Source organism: Acomys russatus, chromosome 8 (genome assembly GCF_903995435.1).
Source record: "Acomys russatus chromosome 8, mAcoRus1.1, whole genome shotgun sequence".
Taxonomy (NCBI): Eukaryota; Metazoa; Chordata; class Mammalia; order Rodentia; family Muridae; genus Acomys; species Acomys russatus.
Genome location: NC_067144.1, coordinates 23,113,366 through 23,135,437, shown reverse-complemented (window position 1 = coordinate 23,135,437; position 22,072 = coordinate 23,113,366).

The following is a 22,072-nucleotide window of genomic DNA, read 5'->3' as shown; positions in this document are numbered from 1 at the left end:
GGCTTGTTTTATTTGGCTTATTCAAAATCTCCCTTGAGGGGTTAAGTCAAGGGGTGAACACCTTGCTTCAAGAATAAAAGAGGGGACCTATTAGTAAGGAGGAGGAGATGTCTCTTGGTAAGTGTCTTAGCTAGGGTTTTATTGCTGTGGAGAGACGGCATGGCAAATCATAAAGGAAAACATTTCATTGGGGCTGGCTGACAGTTCAGAGGTTTAGTCCATTGTCATTATGGCAGGGAGCATGGCGATGTGCAGGCAGACCTAGTTCTGGAGAAGTAACTGAGTTGTACGTCTGCATCTGAAGGAAGCATGAAGAGAAATTGACATTAAACCTGCCTTAAGTATCTGAAACCTCAAGCTCCACCACCAGTGACACACTTCCTCCAAAAAGGCCACACCTACTTCAATGAGGTCAAGCCTCCTAATAAAGCCACTCCTTATGAGCCTATAGGGGCTATTTTCATTCAAACCACTGCAGTCAGAAAGCCAAGAGTATCTGATATCATTGGCGTCTTAAATTCCTCATAGATTATTTTTAAAATACTCTAGGGGCTAAGAACTTTTCCAAGCCAAAGCAGTTGAGAAACTGAGCTAAGTGTCGATAGTGCTGATTAAAAATATCTATCCAGACAAAAGTGGTCAATAGATAGATAGATAGATAGATAGATAGATAGATAGATAGATAACAAATAGATAGATAACAGATAGATAGATATAGATATAGATAGATCCATAGAAAACAGTATAATCATCTTTTTGAACCTATCTATGAGCTATAGCTAACAAGCTAATAAATAGCTATGTAAGTTTACTAGTCTATATTCTTCAGAGAGTTAGAACCAATAGCATATACAGAGGCTAGTTATAATAATCTACAGTTATATATAGTTGCTTCATTCGCCATGCCTGAGTAATATTCCATTACATGGATACAGCACAATTCATTTGTGCTTATGCCTATGGGAGGACATTTAGGTTGATTATTATGAGCTGCTATGAACATTTGAGTTGAAGTTTTTATGTAAATGTAGACTGTACTTTCTCTGGGGTTTATATTTAAGAATAGGATGAAGGAGTCATACGGGAAGTATGTTTGCCAGCACCATTCTTACTAATATGTGGATATTTTAAATTGCTATCATTTTAGCTATCTCTTAAGTGTGTTGTAAACTAAATTTCTCTAATAATTAAGGAGGCTGAATATTTGTTTATGTTATTTGCTATGTGCAATCTTCTCTGGTTTAATGCCTTTAAACTTTATGTTTTTCTCTTCTTGCATTTTTTCAGGCAGGATCTCATGTAGTTTAGGCTGACCTCCAATTTACTATGTAGCAAGATTCCTTATCTTCCTGTGTTCACTTCCTGAGTATTAGGACCAGAGTTGTATGACCCTATATCTGGCTGGTTTTGTTATTCTGAAAGTGGTATAAATGCAGTACAATTGTGGTGTATACATGGTGTGATTCTTTACATTTTATTTTCATTGATCATTTGTGTGTGTGTGTGAATGTACAAGCTATATCTGTCTGGAGGCATACCTCAGTTATTAGAGAACTTTAGTTCACAACTAAATATAAGTGAAGACTATATGGGAAGCTAATCTTGTGGAGCTAGTCCTCCCTCTACATCTTAGTGGGTTCCAGAGGTCAAATGCAGCTCTCCAGGCTTGTGTAGCCAGAACTCTTATCCACTGAGCTCACTCAGCAGGTTGGCACACAATTAATTTTAACAAATAAATGATGTACTGATATTTTACCTGAGTATTATTTATTGCCAGCACTGTATGCTAGGGACTACACTAACTGTTGGCTGTAGACTCCACCTGATCCTAATGATCAACGGTGGTTAAAGATACTATGGCTCTTTTATGTTTAACAACTGAGGATTACACTCAGGGTGATGATGTAATTTGTCCAAGATCACACAACCCTGATTTGACAACAAATCTGACTCATTGGTCATTAAGTTGGACTACCTCTAGGCGCTAGCAACTCATTTAGATAATTACATGAATGTCTTTTCTGCTCTTTACTGTTATATAAAACCTGCTAAATAAATAAGCACTAGGACCTCACAGGCATTTAAATGGAATTATACAGTAGGCATTCTAGATAGTTAATCTTTGTTGTTATCCTCACTGCACTTAGAGTCACCTGGGATGTCCTGTTTAACAAAGAAGGAAAGATCTACCTTAAATGCACCACCATCCCATAGACTAGAGTCCCAGGCTAAGTAAAAACAGAAAAAGGAAAGAAAGAAAGAAAGAAAGAAAGAAAGAAAGAAAGAAAGAAAGAAAGAAAGAAAGAAAGAAAGAAAGAAACAAGCTAAGCACCTCGTGTCCATTGCTCTGCTGCTCCGTCTGCCCATATGTAAACAACCACTCTATATTTCTGCCTTTACAGCTGAGAGCTGCTGGAACTACCATGCCTTGCCCTCTATAAGGGACCAAACCTCCTCAAACTGTGAGCCAAAATGAGCCTCTCATCCATTAAGACAATACAAAGAAAAGTAGCTAATTTGGCATCAAGCCCTTTTGAAGTAAACGTATGGACAAGTGAATAGGGGGATGAGGGAAGGGTAATATTGATTTGGCTTTGGTGAATGGTAATGCACTGATCAGTGAAGCATTATAGTGGCTTACAGGAAACTAGCCTAGACGTCCAAGAAGTTAGTCAAATTTGTGCATGTAGAAACAAAATCTGTTAGTACCACTTCTCTCAGAAGGCTCTGGCCATCTGTGCTACCCAGTCAGGACCCTGCAACAATTATTCTGGATTAAGCTTCTGCAAAGGAAAACAACTTAGCAACTAGATTATTTTTCTCAAGTAATACGAATTATTTGACTAAATCTTACTGTTTTAGTCGGAAGCCTTAGGTATTAGTGATTCTGTTTCTTATTCTGAATGCAAAGAAAAAGCAGCCTCAGAAGGCTGCCACTCTACCATCTGCAGTTGATTCTGCTCACAGAACTCTGAATAGAGTAATTCTCAGGACAGCACCTGCTCCTCTAATATGGTCTCTGAAAATACCCACTCCTGATCCCACCCATTCTATGATATGTGGCCTCAAAATAGATTTGTGCAGGCAGGATCTGTTTCTAGAGAAAAAAGAATGGTAAAGATTTAATAGAAGAAAAAGTTCTGGGAATCTTCAAGGACAAGTTAAGTTGTGTTTCTCATTTGAAGGGAACTTCCTGATAGCTTCATTGAAACCTAAGTTTCCAAAATATTTTTCAAGCTTTCACATGGCTAGTTCCTTCACCTCTGAAGATACACTGGTGTTTACAATTATGGACCATGATGAGGGGCTCAGGTTTACTATTTTAATGCTCCATGCGATATTTCAACATAGGGGTAATTTGAATTCTTGCTTAATAGATAAAGTAACAGGCCATATAACATCTGAGGTAATGGGACTAGCAGAGATTAAAGCCGGAAATCAATCTCATGCCCTGGTAATGCCAAAGGCTTTGTTTTTCTCCAGTACCATGGGGCGGGGGGAGCGGGCAGGGGTTAAGGAGGGGTGGGGCAGACGGGAGGCAGGAAAAAATAGACAAATAAAGTGAAGCTTCTCTTCTGCACACAGCAAATGAGCAGGACACTCTGAGCAGCCATCTTCCTGGTTTGCTGGACAATAAGAATTTCTTCACATGTGTCAAGGATAAACAACATTTCCAGAAGCACTCATTGGTAAAAGGCATATAAAAATGAGTGAAAACAAAATAACAGTTACAAATAACAAGCAACTTGTGCCATTTACTGTTCTACACACACCACAAAAATAATTCTTGCTTCATTGCTAGAACTAGGAGGTATGGAGTATTTTATTGTAAATACCAGTTAAGGAATAGGAAGCTTTTAGACTTCATTGCCTTATCCAAAATTGTAAACCATGGAAACAGTGGAAGTCAGATTGGGTATGTGGTTTGCCTGGTAGTATTTGCTTAACAACCAGGAAGGTCGGAATTTGATCCCCAGTGCCTCATAAAGTCATGTGCGGCAGTACAGTCCTAGGATCCCAAAATTTGGGAGTTTAAATCAGAAGGGTCCAAGTCAAAGGATGATGTTCGAAGTCATCCTTGGTTGCATAAGGTGTTCATGGCCAGCATAGATGACAAGGGACCCTATCTCAAAACAAAATTGTTTCAAAGCTCTAGAGCTTTGTTATCTTATTGTTGTAAGAATACACACACACACACACACACACACACACACACACACACACCACATCTATATTCAGATATAAATAAGAAATTATGTTATTCGTCTCAGTGCAATACAGCTTGTTTAGCATGAAATTGAGCAGGGCAATTGTGTTTACTACTAATGATTATAAAAACAACTATTATGGGATTCACCATAAATGACAATGGGATGTGAAAAATTCATACCCAGTATTCAGTCTCCAGCCCCAAATCACGTTATAAATAGGAGGCAGATGCATGCCATCCTGAGTTCATGCTCTCTCTTGCATAGGAACACAGAGCTTTAACCCGCTAGCCTTCTCTCTCCTTCCTGCCTTTTCTGGAGTTCATAAATGATCTAAAACCTATGGGGAAGAATGCAGTCTAAGTGCATTTAGCTAAGACTAGCCTCACAGCTAAGACTCTCAATTAAATGTGTCATTACATAGAATCCAGGGCTGGAGAGCAGTCAGGAGAGCACACTGCTCATGCATAAGACTGACAAACCTTGTCCAGTGTGAGAGAAGTGTACTATGAGCAATGTCTGGGCACCTGAAGAAAGCAGAGGGACTCTGCCTCTTGGTAATCACTCGTTCTTCAATCATATTATCCTATTGTCCCAAATACAGATCACACCAATACTGAGAACCAAAGCTACCCCTGATGATACCACAGACTGATGTACTGATAGGGGCCACAGGGCTGGGTAGCATTTGCAGGAACAAGTCTACATGCTCCTAGGATGGGAAGATCAGCTTCTAACTTAATGATTATTTTAAGACTTTCTTATATTTGAATTCAAACCTAATGTGAACTAATGCAGGTGGGTCAAGTTGTAGGGAATCAGAATAATAGCAGTGTGCATATAGCTCTGAGGTTTATTTCAAGGATAATATGAGAAGAACCCATACAAGCACAAGGCCTGCATAGCAAGAACTAAATGTGAGTCATTATTATTAATACTATGGTAGTAGTTTTTGCCTATTGAAAACAATTTTCTTGTCAAGACTGTCCAGTAATTATGGTATTTCAGGCATGTCCTCAGTCAGAGGCATTGTTAAAATAGATATGAGTACCCTGCAGGCTTGCTGTGGTCTTCATCGCTAAAGGCATCTCTTTCATTTTTACTAAAAGATAATTTCACGGAAGCAATTCAGGATTAAAGTGTAGATCGTCCAGAAAATGGACTAACGGGTATTTGGTTTTGTTTCTATTTTTTTCCCTAACTTATCTCTCAGTTGTCCATGCCCTCGTCAATTAGAAGATTACAACATGATATCGCTTAGGCCTCGAGAAGACAGTGTTTTAAATAACATTTAAATGAATCCTGCTTTGGGATGGTCACTTCATGAAATTTACTTATAACGTCTCCAAGTTACAAAGTAGACTACTTCTGAGAAGGACTGTGATCTAAATTTGCTGATTTTTGATCCTTTTAAACAAGACAACTTGCTGCTCATGCAGAGGAAAAGTTGGTTAAGCTTTAAGACTTAACCGGCTGGTCAGACAGAAATACACAGACATTGGTAGGCCCTATGACAATTCTGTTTAACATTTTTCCCAGTCTAATTATTTTTGTAGTTTTGAGATTATAATAACATAAGTAAATCATTTCTGTTTTTCCCCTATACTCCCTCCAGAACCTCCCATATACCGTCCTTGCTCTCTTTCAAATTCTTGACTTCTTTGTTCATCGATTGATTGACTGATTGTTGTTGTTGATGGTGGTGGTGGTGTGTGTGTGTGTGTGTGTCTGTGTGTGTATGTGTAGATACATATATTTTCTGTAATATAACCAGCTCAGTCTATATAATGTCACTTGTATGTATGTCTTCAGGGCTGACCATTTGGTGTTGTTTAACCAGTTGGTGCACTCTTCCCTGGGGAAGATGATTTCAGCATCTCTTAGTTGCCTGTGTCTCTTTGTGTAGAGTTGAGGGTTTGCAGTCTCCCCTACCCAGTCCAGTTTAAAATGTCTATTGTTGTTGTCCTTGTTCAGTTTTAACATTTTAAGAAACTGTCAGGCTGTTTACCAAAGAGACTGCAACATTGTTCACCCCTACAGGCAATGTATGAGGACGTTTGTTTTTCCACGTTCTTGAAAACGCTTGCAATTGTCTGTCTCTCTAATTATAGTCATTCTTGCAAATGGGTGAAGTGGTTTCTCATTGCATTTCATTAATGACTATTAATTGAACACCCTTTCTTGAGTTTATTGGTCATTTGCATACCTTCTTGTGAGAAAAGTCTCTTTGAATCACTGTGTTGTCTTTTCATTACTGTGTTCAGAGAGCTGGTGATTTATAAATTCTGGACACAACTTTCTTATCAGATATAAGATTATTTGAAAATATTTCTGTGGCTTATGTTTTTACTTCCTTGATGATCTTCTTTGAAGTTTTTTTCAAATTTTTGGTAAATCCGATTTTCATTTATAACTTGAGCATCTCTGCTTGCCTGTACCCTCCTGAATATTTTTGTGATTTTAGCTCTTACATTTATTCTTAAGCTGCATCTGTTTTTGCTTCGAGGACAGTATGAGGTAGGGACTCAGTTTCATTCCTCTGCATATGGTCACACAGCTATCCACGTGAAAATAGAAAAGTCTTTTCAGATGTATGATAAGGATCCCCAAAGAGAGTGCTGAGATACAGACAGGAGGCATTCTAAAGAATAAAGGTCTGTATCTGAGGCATCTAGAGAGCGCTGTGGCCGTGTCATCAGGAATGATAGGACTGCCATGCTCATGAAAAGGAAAGCCGGTAGAGAAGGTCTTAGATTAAGGTAAGCTGTGCCCTCGGCTTCCGAGCGTGCATTGTCCAGGTGAACTGTCCAGAGTGCCTGAAGAGCTGGATGCTGATGCAGCCTCACAGTAGTTTCCATGGAGATAATGATACAGACTTTTCCATGGGAATAAAAACATGGTGGTAAAACAACATACTGAGAAACACTTTTCTACAGAGAAACAAGAGATGGAACGAAATGCATCATTCACTTGTTTATTATTTGTTTATTTACTATTTTATTTGGGTGCTGATGATTGAATCCCAGGCTTTATACATCCCAAGCAAGAACTCTACTACTGATCTACATCCCAAATCCTGAAATATATTTCTAAAATGAAAGTTATTTATTCATTCATTCACTTAGTTATTCTTTAATCAAATAATCATGAAGCCCGTAACGTGTACCAGAAATTGCACTGAGCACCGTGAGCCAGAGGAAATGGTCATTATGAAGTGTTTACTTCTAGGGAGTCTTCCACCGACAGTGAGAAGACAGACACTGCAATAGACAGCTGTATAAAGTAGGGTTGCATGACAGCAAAAGCCTATAGCGAAATCATCCTATCAGCATACCTGAGCCAGGAAAGGCACTGAATCAATCTTTGTCTACCCAAATATGAAATGAGGTCAGACTAAAAACCAAAGATAAAAGCAAGGGCCGTGGGGAAGCATTCTAGGTAGAAAAAAGGAAAAGAAGAAACTGTGTAAAGAATGGGAGACTAGAAAATGATGTTATCTGACAAGTTACAGGTGATTAATGATTGCATAAATCAGAAGTGAAGCAACCTAAAAGCTCAAAGTGAAACAGCATGTGCTTTGGGTCTGGGAAATAGCAAAAAGCATGAAATCACCAACAGAGTTACAGTTGAAGTTTGATGTCTCGGTGGGCAAAGGCACTTGTCTCTGAGCTCCATAACCTGACTTTGATCCCTGGGACAAAGGGACCTGGGTCCAGCAGGTGGTCCACTGACCTCCATTCATGATCTATCACATCTGAACCCACACAAATACACATTAGATAGATAGATAGATAGATAGATAGATAGATAGACAGACAGATGATAGGTAAATAGGCATACATACATAAATAAATAAATTTATTTTAAAAATTAAAAGCTGAAGTTGAAAAATAAAACATTGAGTTCAAGTGATATGTATAAAATTCTCTCAATTCCACATTAATTTATTTTTATATGAAATAACTGATGATAAATTACTGTTTTAACCAATGCTCAGGGAGGCAGAGGCAAGCTGATCTCTATGAGTTTGACACCAGCTTGTTTTAAAAAGGAGTACAGGACAGCCAAGGCTAAACAGAGAAAAACCAACACAAACAAACAGTTTTAAACTTTTGCTTTCTACTGTAACAGCATATTTTGTCTAGGATATATAAAAAAATAAGCAACTCATTGCCTCGTGCAGAGAATGCTGTGGACAGCAACGGGATGGTGCCCTTGCGTCCCCTGCACTCTAACAGAGGGGACACAGAGCCTTGCACCATGTTTCACGGAAGTAGAAGGCACAGGGGCACACGCAGGAAAACGAGCCAGAAGGAGGCAGAATGTGGAGGAGACAGATGGCACCGGGAGGGTTCTGAGTGAGTGAACTGGAGGTAAACCGCTCTTGTCACATCCTGCTGAGCACGTAGGCAGCGCCTTCAGAGTAAGTTATCATCGCTCTTCAAAATCCTCATTAGCTGAGCAATGTCAGGTCCAAGGGCTCTGAGGCTTTCCCTCTGATGCCCAGGGGAGGACTTACTCTGAGCTAACATGCTCAGGGGTCAAGGCACCGGACTGCAGGATCGGAAGTACTGGCATTTAAATCTGAGTCAAAGCTGACACAGCCCAGCAGACAGTGAGATCAGAAAAGATTGTAAATCCAAAATAAGGAGTCCGGAAAGGGACGTTTCTAAGCTGTAACCAGCCTCAGAAAGGGTGGGGATACTTGTTCAGAAAGGCAGTGGGCTTGAAATAGGAAACAGAGTGAGTTGAGTCCTCTGGTCCTTACACTAGAGCATGGGGTCCTTGAACAAGTAACTTTGATTTTATTTTTTTAAAAATCACCCTTCCCTGCTTCGCCCTCTAGTTCTTAACTGCTCCAAACCACAATATGTTCATTTGGAAAGTGAATAAAATACCAATACTCTTCCTTTCCAACGATATGTTTTTAAATTTCTTTAAACCTATGGAAAAATGCATAAGATTTCCTAGCATTGAATAAGCATTACCTTAATTCTGTGATCGTTCCTATTTCCTTTTCCTGCCTCGCAGGGATTCCATTCAGCCAATCAGATAATGTGTGTCAGCCTGCACTTCGCCAGACTCCTACCTCATCTTTCTGGACCGTTAACTTTGCCACCTGATCTTTCTATCACTCTCGTTTCTCACTGGATGTCGCAGGAAACATCAATCTGTGGGCCGCCTAACAAGCTGATGGCAGCCCGACACCGATGTCACCAGCAGTGAATTGTCTGAAAAGAAAAAATTGCCCTCATCCAAGAGACACACATGTGATAGGAAGACGCAGGGCCACAGAGGCCACCATACCCAAGAGGCAGGGAAACAGGCCCTGCTCACCCAGGAGAGTAAATCCAAGACAGCCAACTTCAAGTGAGATAAAATATATAAACCTACAGGAATGGAAAAGAATAAAGAGAATTATTGTCCAAGTCCGACAGACTGCATTGTAGAAAGATTTTATTTTATTTTTATGCTTTTCTCACCTCTCCAGTATTCTGCATTGCATAGGCATAGGCAAGAACATCAGAAATAAGATGTACAACTGACAAAAGTTAAAGGGTCAAGCCACTCTCAGGGCTGCAGAGATGCTTCTGTAAGAGACCTCAGTCTCAGTTCCCAGCAGCCACATGAGTTGGCTCAAAACCACTTGTAACTCTAGAGATTTGACGCGCTCCTCCAACCCCAAGTGTGCCTGCACATACATGTTATACATACAGACAAACAGATCCACACACATGCATAACTAGTCATAATATAATTTTAAAAGTAAAATGAAATGATGCCACTCATGATTGACGCTGAAGAAAGAGACATGAATCCGTCTGTGTTCAGGGAGAGGAATACAGCACTGGAGGTATTCATAATGGGGTTTTCCAGCCTCTCGGTTTCCATAGTCACTTGCTTCCCTGCTCTGGATGGAAATCACTAGATTGTTGTAAAAACTACCCTGAAATTTATTTCCTCACTTCCAACTCATCCTTGAGACAGTCTCCCACATAGCGGTTAGGCACCCTGCTGCAGACATGATCTCTGCCTGTCAACCTCCTGTTCCGTCATTTTAATGACATCCTGTCATTTTTGCATTTCGCTTTTCACAATTCTTGGGCTTTTCCTCAACTACTCCTTTGCTATATTTGCTTCTCTGCTGCTTTTTTTTCTCACTGAAATCCAACATGGACTCTGTGTTTCAGATAACATACTAAACCTCAAAGCATGGACCCCGGACCATCACAAAGGACACAGGACCCCATTCCTTCCCTGCCCACGGCACTCTCATGCAAGTGGCAATGAGTTATTTATTTCTATATGTATCTCCTAGACAAAATATGCTGTTATAGTAGGAGACAAGAGTCTAAAACAAGTAACTTAGCAGCAATTAGTTCATAGAAAGTAAAGTTAGGATGGGACATGTCCCTTGAACTTGTGGCATTACTTGGCAATCTGTTAGCAATGTCCAAGCTTTAGTCCCGCTCTGAGGTAAATAAGAAGTCCTCTGGTTTAATGACAATCTCTCCGTGCGCTTCCGACCTATGCCTAAAGTTGAGAAGCACTGAACTAAACTGAACTTCTTGATGTCTTCAAACTCTGCTTGGTCCCTCACACCCTGCTACCTTCATATACATGATGAGTCTCTAACGTGCTGTGAACTACATCTCCTGAATGCCCTGACCTAGGAGCCAGAGAGCAAGGTCAGGCCACAGGACACTCTCAAGCTAGGATGGTAGCATACACATGAAGCTGAAGTCATTCTGCCCTTCACAATTAATTATCATGTAGCTACTTACTCGTATCACAGGCAGGAGGGGACAGGCTCTTGGCCTGCCACTTCTCTGCATCCTCGTGAGTCCTAATTCACTTACCAGAATCCCACGCCTTAAGTTTGGGGATTTTTGACTTGTTTTCGTTCCATTTGCTTTACCCTCCTGTTCTCCTCCAATACACAGCCTATAGATGCCAGGCCCCGCACCCAATGCAAAGACAACAGCCTCACAGCCTGGGCCATGAATGCTGTATCTCTCTCCTCCAATGTCCTTCAGAACAACAGAGTTCGGAGAGCAATTGCTTTGCCCACACCATATACCTCACTTAGCCCCCTGATTCTCCACACTATTGCACGCTGGTAGAAACCCCATTCAGATCCAAACTCCAGGACGTCTTCCAAATTACCCCTATTCCCATTCTGTTCCTTATTTCCTCATTCCGAAAACCATGTCGCTCCCTTCTGCGTCCTGGTTGGTAATTGTTGTCAAGCTGCTTCACATAAGGCCCGTTATGTCTCCACATCTAGATTACGAGCAACTTCTGGCCACCGGTCGTGTTGCCTTTTGTTTGCCGCCCCAGAACCCAGTAGAGAAGACCTCATTGAAAATGTTTTGTAATGCACCACTGTTCTCTCTTTGGGAGTCATGTGCATCCTGGTCATCCTCCTCCCATCCCAGCGTTTCTGTTCTAGGCTGAGGACACTCAAATGCATATCTCGTTTACCAAGCTCTGTCATAATCTTTAAGACCGTATCTCACTTGGCTTAACCCAAATTGTGACCCAGGTTGTATCTTAGAGAACTTTTTCTCTGGTCATTTAGATTCTTCCCTCTTGACTTCCATTTAGATCCTTCCTTCCTATTGCTTTTGTTTCCCCCCTAAAAGGTATAATATGTATATGGTTGAATTTATGAACTGTAGAGGCATGCATAGGTAAACTTGACTTATAATTATATTGATGATTTCTCCATCTCTTTATCTGTAAAATTGGGAATAATAGTGTCTATTTCTTATATTGCTGTGTATATTGATTTAGATATTTTTCATGAAGCTATTCCCAGCCTTTATCACTTTACAAGTATTCAGGGAATGCTACTTACTGTGATTCCTTCTGCTATGACTACAAGCCAAGTCACTATCTCTTTCCTTAATTATATCAAAGCTTCTTAATTGGTTTATTTTCTACTAAATTTCTTTCTCTTTCTCTCTCTCTGAATTGTAAAGAATGTTATAAAATGTCACAAGCATTTTTCTAAGATACAATTAATTATTATGATATCTAAAGTATATAAATGTTTCAAAGGGGAGAAACTTAACAATTTATTGTCTGAGTGTGAAGAACCAGATCCTGCCTTTGAGAATTTTAAGACAGAGAGGCACCAGAGCACAAAAATCCCCAGTAATATTCCTAAGGATTCCCATAGTTTCGTTGGGTAAGTATGCAATAGAGCCACTGAGTCCCAAAACAAGAATCATTTTTTCTGGGGTAGTTTATGGATGACTATGACCTTCCAACTTTTCAGTCACTCATATTGAAATATCCTAGGATTGTAGCAAGAACTCACTATGTCCTTGTGCCTTCTCAGAGCAGTAAATGACTGACTGAGACAGACAGACTCAACAGCTGCACAGCAGATGGTCTTCAGTCATGTTTTAGGTGACTGCTTTGATTGAATATTATAAAATTTGATGAAATTCTGCCAATTTCTCCTTATAATTATAGAATTGCAAAGTGAGGAAGTAAAAAAGATTTAGTATTCATTAGATTGAGCATCATTAATAAAGTCTTCCTTTTCCCTTTTGGAAAGGCTGTGTGTTATTGTAGAGCGCACCAAGGCATTTGATTTGTTCGTGTAATGAGCTCTGTCCTATATCACAGTGATTTATATATAGCATTTACCTTCCCCACAAGACTGTGAGCAACTTAAAGGCAATTCCACATCTGATGCATCTTTGTATTCCAGAAACTAGCATGCTCTCTTGCTTACAGTATGTGCTCAATGAATACTGCATTAATGAACAACCAGATGAATAAATATACCATGAAATTTTTCATAATTAAATCATACTTTGTAATGAAGTAGAGCATGTCAGTATTTAAAAGTACTCTGTGGAATACTGTTATCTCTAATGCCAAGTCTAGTCATTGTTTATCATATATTACACATATTAAGTTTACTTAATTTGATACAATTCAAAAATTCACAGATTGAGCCTCTCCTACCTTCTATTGACTGCTAGGTGCTGGGATGCAAAGAATGAGACACGGTCCCTTTGGCAACTGGCTTAGTCTCTGTTCTTGATGTGAAGAGGCACCATGACCAAAAAAAAAAACAAAAACAAAACAAAACAAAACAAAAAAACCCTTATAAAAGAAATCATTTAATTCAGGACTTGCTTAAAGTTTTGGAAAGATTATTGTGGCAGGAGGCAGATAGCCATACTGCTGGAGCAGTAGCTAAGAGCTTAAATCTTGATGAACAGGCAAAGGGTGGGGTAGCTGGCATGAGTTTTTGAAACCTCAAAGCCCACCCGCAGTGACACATCTCCTGCAGCAAGGCCACACCTCCGAATCCTTCCTAAACAGTTCACCAACTGGGGAGTAAGCATCTAAATACATGAACCTACGTAGTTTTTTTCATTCCAACCACCACAGAAAACTTTATTTTCTGCTCTTTTTGCAGGACATCTTTTCCTGGAAAGGCATGGTTTGTGCTACACTGCTTACCTCTGGTTGGGTTGAGATGTGCCCTCTAACCTTTCATGTGTTTGAAATTTAATCTCCAACCTGTTATGTGTCAAAAAATTATGACAGTTAAGAAATGATTGAGTTACAAAGGCTCTTGCCTCTTGAGGAGAATGATGCACCACAGTGAGAATGGATTAGTTGATTATCATCAAAGTAGAGTTGTTATACAGATCGGAGTGTCCTCTTCTTGCTGGCGTGTGCTCACACATAACATTTGCCCTTCCACTTGTGCTCATGGGATGATGCAGTAAAAATGCCTTCATCAGAGACCAACACTTCAGTCTTTACCCTTCAGAAACTGTGAGAAATATTTGTTTCCTGTAAATTGCCCAGTCTGTGCGTGTCAGTTATCGTACCACAAAACAAACTGGGATCCACTCTCTCAGAAATCTGTGCATAGTTTTCTTATTGTCAACTCCATACAACAGACGACAGTCTTGGGTTCTTGAGGCCATTTTATATGGGGGATTCAGCTTCTAAACAACATTTTCATCAGGCATTCCCATACTGGGAAGTCAGACATTATTTTGTGAGAAAGTCCAAAGTACTTCCTATAGAGAGCAGGGGAGACTACATTGGTGAGATCAACCAATAAATGAACAGAAAATTTCACCATACTTCTGAGTGAACAAGCCTTTGCTTCAGTTTTATACTCTTTCTGACATTTGGAGAATGAAATTCCTTGCTGCATATATTAGGGGAGGGGCATGTCCTGTGTAATATAAACATTTTAGCCATGTTCTTAGCCATTACCTATTGACACCAGTGGCACCAGGTCCCAAATTGTGACCATCGAAAATGATTCTAGACATGGCTAAACACCCCATAGAGGAGCTCTGTTTAAGATAACTCTAATATCTGATCACTGACCTGAAAAAGTACAGAAAAAATGAGGTGAGCTCTGCGAAAACCAAGAGGGGTGAGTAGAAGACATGCTATTATTATTATAACCCAGATAAACTCAGAAGGACTCTCAATTAAAGAATTGCCTTCATCAAATTAGTCCTTAGGTGTGTCTGTGGGACATTATCTTGATTGAAAATTAATGTAGGAAGTCCAAGTCCACCACAGAAAGTGCCTTCCCTGGACAGATGGACTTGGGGTCTTCATGAAATGTGCCTGAGCAAGCCAGAGAAAGCAAACGAGTAAGCATCATTTCTCCATGGTCTCAACTTCACTTCCTGCCATGGCATCTTTCAATAATGGATTGGAACTTGTAAACTGAAATAAAGTCTTCTCTCCATAAAATTATTTTTTTACCCAACGTTTTATTACAGTTCTATAAACCAAAGAAGACTACAAGCCTCTAACTTTGTTATAAAACATTATAAAATTATGTAAGTAACCTCTTGAAAATATGGGTCGGAACAAAATAATAATCATTAATTGTCATAACTCTACATCAGACATATAATATCTACTATAAGCCTTCATTGTTGAGGCATACCTTGAATGTGCATACGTAACTGAGAAAAAATGATGTATATGTGTACACAGAGGGACAGTATCTTCATAAATAAGTCTCCTTCTGTGGCCACATTGAGTTATCAGAGTTTGTATGTCAGCCTAATTTCAGTGTATATAAGTAGACTGTCTTCCTAGTTCATTCATGCACTTTCAACTGGAAGTAGTCCAGCTTCTTAAATAATTGCACATCATTAAGGTCACCTACAGTAACACGGGGCTTGTTTTCCTGCATTAGATGACTCAGTCCCAGAGCATTGGGAACAATTGTGAGATAATGTTCTGAACCAGGCCATGGTGGTATCATGTTTGGGCTGTGTGGCACTTACAATTCATCTTCAGATATTAAGGGGAAAGTCTGGATAGAAAATGTGAATATGCAGTATCTCAATGCTAAATTAAAATTTTAGATGTTTTTAAGAACCCGAAATAAAGGTATGACCATATGTACACCTAGATGCCATTGTTCTACAGAACTACAACAAAGAACTCAAGTCACTCAAGGTGGAAACATATGCCTTGTTTGGAATAATATAATGGATATTTACTCAGTACATAGACTGCTGGACCCATACAAGGGAGGGGCGATGTCATTAATCCTCACAACAACTGACCAACTACAGTTCAAAGAAGCTAACTTATGCATAAAGCTGATCCCATTTTGTAGCCTTGAATCCCTGACTCCTAAGCTTGTTTGTCTTTACATAGTGCCTGGTCCCTTTTTCTTTGTCTTCTTAATCAACATAGTATTTAGTAGTTAGGTAGACATACAAAGGAGTTGGTAGTTATTGATTCAGAATCGAGTTGTATTATAATGTAACAGTTCTAGGTGGAAAAGGCAAAGTAGTTTATTGGCCTGACCATTATGATGGTCATGCTCGTTGATTGCCGCACACTTAGATGACTTGCCAATTAAGTGACTATCCTAAATGTTAAGCCATCTGAAGTTACCTTGACTCTGTTCAGTACAACAGAGTGCTTAACAACCAGTAACTGGATGGCAAAACCCATACTCTATGTGGATACAGCCTTACAAAGGATTACTGTACTGTTTTTATTTTCCTTTTATAAAATCAGTATTGTTTCAGAAAGAAGATATAGAAGTCAGCACACAGCGTATGCTTTCCCTAATAAGGCTAATGATACACTGCTTGGTGGAAGCATGCTGGATCTTATTAACCTGTGCATAGAATATGCTGGGTATATAAAACTAATTTTAAAAGTTCCACCTGAGTTATGGATTAACACATAAACAATATCCTTGGAAAGTAAAGGAGGGGATGATTATGTAAAACAAATATTAAATACTAGTAGACTGTACTAGATGCAGGGCTTATCAACTGATGTCCAAAAGTGCCAACTGCAAACTAAATTCGTCAAGATCATAGGTACACAGAGCCTACTTACTCACAGTGGCCATTAATACTCCAGAACAGCTGATGGTGGCTCGTTGTTTGAATTAAGCCTTCTTTTTTCTCTAAAGTGCTCTTGCTTCACAGAGGTTGCTATAAGGTTAAGATTCAGGATTAAGAATTTGTGTGTGTGTGTGTGTGTGTGTGTGTGTGTGCGCGCGCGCGCACGCGCACGCTAGAGAGATAGAGAGGTGCTAGCCTTAAAAAAAAGTGCTTCTTCAAATAAATACACTCTCAATTTTTCATAACCTCAGACTCTTCCTGGTGCTTTATGGCCCTGATGACATAGGTTGGAGCTACACAAGCCAAAATCTTTTCACCCAGCAGGAAGCTGAAGCTATAGGTGACCTCTCTTCCTGAAATGAAAAGGGTGGAAGGATAGACAAGATCAATAATTCTCCTCAGGGAGTATCAGAGCCCTCCAAGGATTATGGGGACACAGGTGAGGGGTGCCACAGTGACAGAAAACATCAATGGCATTTAATAAAAGGCAGCCAGAGATAGAAAACTCTGTGCACCCATATGTCACAACTTTCCTAAGGGAAGACTGTCCCTGCCAACAGTGAGAACATCACTGAGAAACATTAGCCAATGCTCTTTTAGAACTTGGTAGGCTACTGGCTTAACATCAGAAGGAGGACTCAAAACTAGCCATAATTACATTTAGAGAATATGGCAGGATCTGAGTGAGAAAAAAAAAATCCAGTACTGAAGCAGAGAGAAATCCTTATGGCAACTTCCAACAATCACTTCTAAACTCTCCTCAATAGTGAGGACTGCATCTCTTCAAGTTTCTCAAAAGAAACAAACATTAAGATTCCAAGGACCATATCCCCTGCTCAGACAATAAGCTTGGTTGAGTGGACAGAGGACTCACTAAAGGACTTAGGCGGGTGGCCCTGTGCAAGGCTCACTTGAAGGTACTGTAAGAAAAAAAAAAAATAGCCTCCCTCCTCCTCCTCTCATCTTCCAGGAGCCTGTGCCTCTTGCCCAATTCTGGAGGACAATTAGTGTTTTTCAGTATGCAGTTGGGCTGAATCTCTAGCAGATGGCACCAGGATGGCTGTAAAAGAGGAGCGAGTCTTGCAGATGGTGCATTTACTCCCTTCTGAGTTTTTCTTTTGAGAGGGGGAAGGGAGAGAGACAGTGGGAAGACAGTGCAATAATGTGGCCAGCTTCCAAAGTACTTACTCTCCTGCATTTTCTCAAGTCACCACATTATTATCTTTCATGAAGTTATTACAGAGGAGAAATAAAGCACGAAATTGAGAGAAGACAATGGGAAAAACAATCCTTGACCATCTATAACTGTCAATTCGCCATCCCATGGAATTATCTTTCATGGTCTCACAGCGTGTCAGGGCTGCGAATCTCCCTGCATTCTTCTTTTCCGGGGCGAAATAAACTAATTACTGTAACCTCTTCTCATAGGTCACTTTCCTCCCAATGCTACACAATTATTTTTGGCCTTGAATCACAGCTACATACATCTCATTTGCCCTGTGATTCTCCACCAGTACAAGTTGATCACAATATTCTGAGAATGGCTCCTGAGGTAGCAGCCACCTACACGGCTGCTTTCCTGTTAAGGGATAACACCGTTTCCCTTGAAGCCTATCTAAGGAAGGCATAGGAGGTAATGAAGGCTCTCTGATGTGGGCATAGACTTCCTACTGTAACGAACAGTCACAGCCATTAATTAGGTCCTGGGACTCCAAGCCTCCCAACCCTGTTTTTCCTTTCCTGGTGTTGCAAAGATGTTAAGCCACAAATCCTCTGCAAAGCACTATCTTGTAAATGGGGAGGTCAACCCAAGGAAGTTCACACCCATCGCCTTCCCCCTTGCTGGCTTTGAGTGGGCGGTATCCTTTCTTCATTTTGACATTAGGAAGGGGAATAAATGAGAGCAGGAGATGACTTGGGGAACAAAACACTTTCTTCACAAGTGTCGGGACCCAAATTCAAATACCCAGAACATACACACTCTCTCTCTCTCTCTCTCTCTCTCTCTCTCTCTCTCTCTCTCTCTCTCTCTCTCTCTCTCTCTGTCTCTCTCTCTCTCTCTGTCTCTCTCCATACTTGGAATGGTTACTAATTACATATCAAGTAGACCAATTGTGTTCTGGTGGAGGAAAATTGACAAGGGGATCAAACAGTAGATTACTAACTCAGTACAGATGGTCTCAGTGGAAGCTGCAATGTGTTCATAGATCACACTACCATATTGTACCACAGAAACGCATACCACTACCTGTCAATTAAAATCAACTTGAGAAACACAATCACAGTACAATGCAATGTGTATGTCATAGTTTTGGATCTATAAGGTCACCTGACCAAATGATTGCAGTTCACATGCTCAGGCAGAGTAAAGTTTAACGAGTCAAGGAGCTTTAGCTGGAATCAAGAATAGTAACTAAAAACAGCATTAAGTAGGGCAGAGGGTAAAGTCTGGGAAGCTTTACACAGAGCCCTATGTCCTTGTTCATTTTTGCTTCACCTTGACATAAGCTTGAGTCGTTTGTGAAGAGAAAACTTCAGTTGAAAAAATGTGCCATTGGGGGTCTTAGAGATGGCTCAGCGGTTAAGAGCACTATCTACTCTTCCAGAGGTCCTGAGTTCAAATCCCAGCAACCACATAGTGGTTCACAACCATCTGTAATGGAATCTGAATCCTTCTTCTGGTGTGCCTGAAAACAGAGCACCCATATGCATAAAATAAATAAATAAATCTTGAGAGAGGCAGAGAGACAGAGAGACAGAGAGAGAACATATGCCTACCATATTGTTGTGTAGGCAAGCCTGTGCAGCATTTCTTACTTACTGATTGGCGACTGGCGTGGGAGAGCCCAGCCCACTGTTGGTGGTGCTGCATCTGAAGAAGTGATCCTAGGCTATATAAGAAGAATGGCTGAGCACAGAGCAAGCCAGTAAGCAGCGCTCTTCCATGACCTCTGCTTCGTCCCTACCTCAAGATGCTGTTCTTGAATTTTCGCCCTGACTTCCTTCAGTTATGAACTGTGACCTGAGAGTTCTTAACTGAAATAAACTATTTCCTCTCTGGGTTGTCTTTGGTTATATCATACTATCAGAACAACAGATATCCTGACTAAGACACCCTACAAAGTCAGAATATTTTTTTAAACCAAAGGAAAAGGCTGGAAACCCCTCACAGGTATATTGGCTTTATAGCATAAGGAGGTGACCTGTGGCTCATTACGGAGACTTAAGATGCTAAGGAGGTTTGTGACACATGAAATTGTATGTAGAGTAACAGGTAGCACAGCATGGAAAAGAAAGCCACTCGTATGCAACTGAACACAAAAGCTAATGCTAGAGCATCAGAAAAATCCTAACTCTCTACACAGTGTGGCTGTGTGCACTGCTGAACTCTTTGTCACCCAACGTGTGCTTCCTACCTCCTGGACAGTTACTTTTGCTTAATGACCTGTCCACTTCTTCTGTAACTGTAGGTCTCTACTCAGTTACTTAGTTAGGGACCCAAGAACTTTGGACCCCTCCAAAGTTGCCTTTCAAAGCCTGGTTATCAGCCATTATCAACCCATCAGTGAGCCAAAGTTGTGCAGAGCACGTCATAGAGAAGAGAGAGACCATGAAAAGACATAGGACTGTGAGACGGCTCAGAGGAACCACGTCAAGAGGAAACCTGGGAAGTTTTCTAGTATCACAGCAGACACAAAGCTAGATGGTGGAAAAGAAAGGACTGAGAGGGATACAACTAACTCAAAAGCTAACCAAGAGCCAAGAAAATAAACACAGCAGGTCTGAGCGAATAAGTGGTCTCAGTCGGGGTGACCAGGGTTTGGAGTCAAAAGTATGGTGAACTGAAACAGAGTGCATCACCCTTAACTGTGTCTCTGCTTAAGATGAAACAGCATGGGAAAGGGGATAGCCCCTAGTGGACAACAGGATTCATTTTCAATAACGCTTCTACATCCTCAAAAAAACTGGAGAAGAAACACAGAAACTCAAGTGGCTCCTTATGAAACTTGTGGTTTTTGTTTGTTTGTTTTGTTTTTAGTCTTTTCATCCCACTCTCTCTTTGGAGAGTTAATCTTTAGTCTGCATGAAGTTGTAAGTTTGGTTTGTAGTTTTCTGGTTGTCGTTAGTCTGTGTGAAGTTCCATTCCCATTTCCAGAGATGAAGTCTATTTGCACATCAGCATACCGCAGTAGTTGGTCGCACTGCCTAGCTGGGGATAAGTCCCTGGACCACACCATCCAGGCTGGGGAAAGATTAATTCTCTCTAGTCTGTGGTCTCAAAGGAACTGATCTGATTGCCAACTTTCTTACCACTCTGTGAAACTCGGAAATGCAATCAGCACCCCTCCAAAGGAGATCCCGGGGAACAAATGGGATCCTCACCACTCCTGGCATACACCAAGCCACAGTTGAATCTCAGATTATCCTAGATTTCCATATCAACAAAATCCCCTCTTTGTTAAAGTCAGTTTATGCTGGAGTTTCTGCTGTTTGGCGCGCGCGCGCGCGCACACACACACACACACACACACACACACACACAAACTCATATATATTCAAATTGCTTTTTTAAAACCTGCTTCTTTACCAATACTACGTCTTTTCAATTTTTCTTTATTTATATGAATGCCTGTCTGAATATACACCTGGAAGTTAGTAGAGAGCATCAAACCCCAATACAAATGGTTGTGAGTCGCCATGTGGTTCCTGGGAATTGAACTTAGGACCCCTGGAAGAGCAGCCAGTGCTCTTAAACCACTTAGCTTTCTCTTCAGCTCCTATACCACATCTTAAGGGGAAGACTGTGCTAAACACTGAACATGTGAGGAGAAATGAAATAAAGTCCACAGAACTTGTACTCCAGGATAAATGTGCAATTACTAGTTACATAATTCTGAGCAAATGATTGCAGTTTTGAGCCTGAAACTCTCTACCTATAAAATAACAACAATAATTACATCCTCTCCCTACACACTGGATAATCCTTCAATGAAAATAAAATAAATTTACTTTAAAGCCTTCACTTACCAGGAAACTGGGACAGAGGGGAAGGCATCCTATTGGGACTCTAAATGAGAGACGCATGGGAGAACAGCAAAATAAAAGGATCCAGAGGGTCCTAGAAATCTACAAGTAGAACAATATGATAGGCAGATTTGGGCCCAGGGGTCCCGCTCAAACTAAGGCACCAGCCAAGGACAATACAGGAGGTAAACTTTAAACCCCTTCCCAGATCTAGCCAATGGTCAGAATATTCTCCACAGTTGAGTGGAGAGTGTGATACGACTTTCTCACATACTCTGGTGCCTCACATTTGACCATGTCCCCTGGAGGGGGAGACCTGGTGGCACTCAGAGGAAGGACAGCAAGTAGCCAAGAAGAGACTTGATACCCTATGAGAATATATAGGGGGACGTAATCCCCCTCAGGAACAGTCATAGGGGAGGGGAATAATGGGAAAATGGGGGGGGGAGG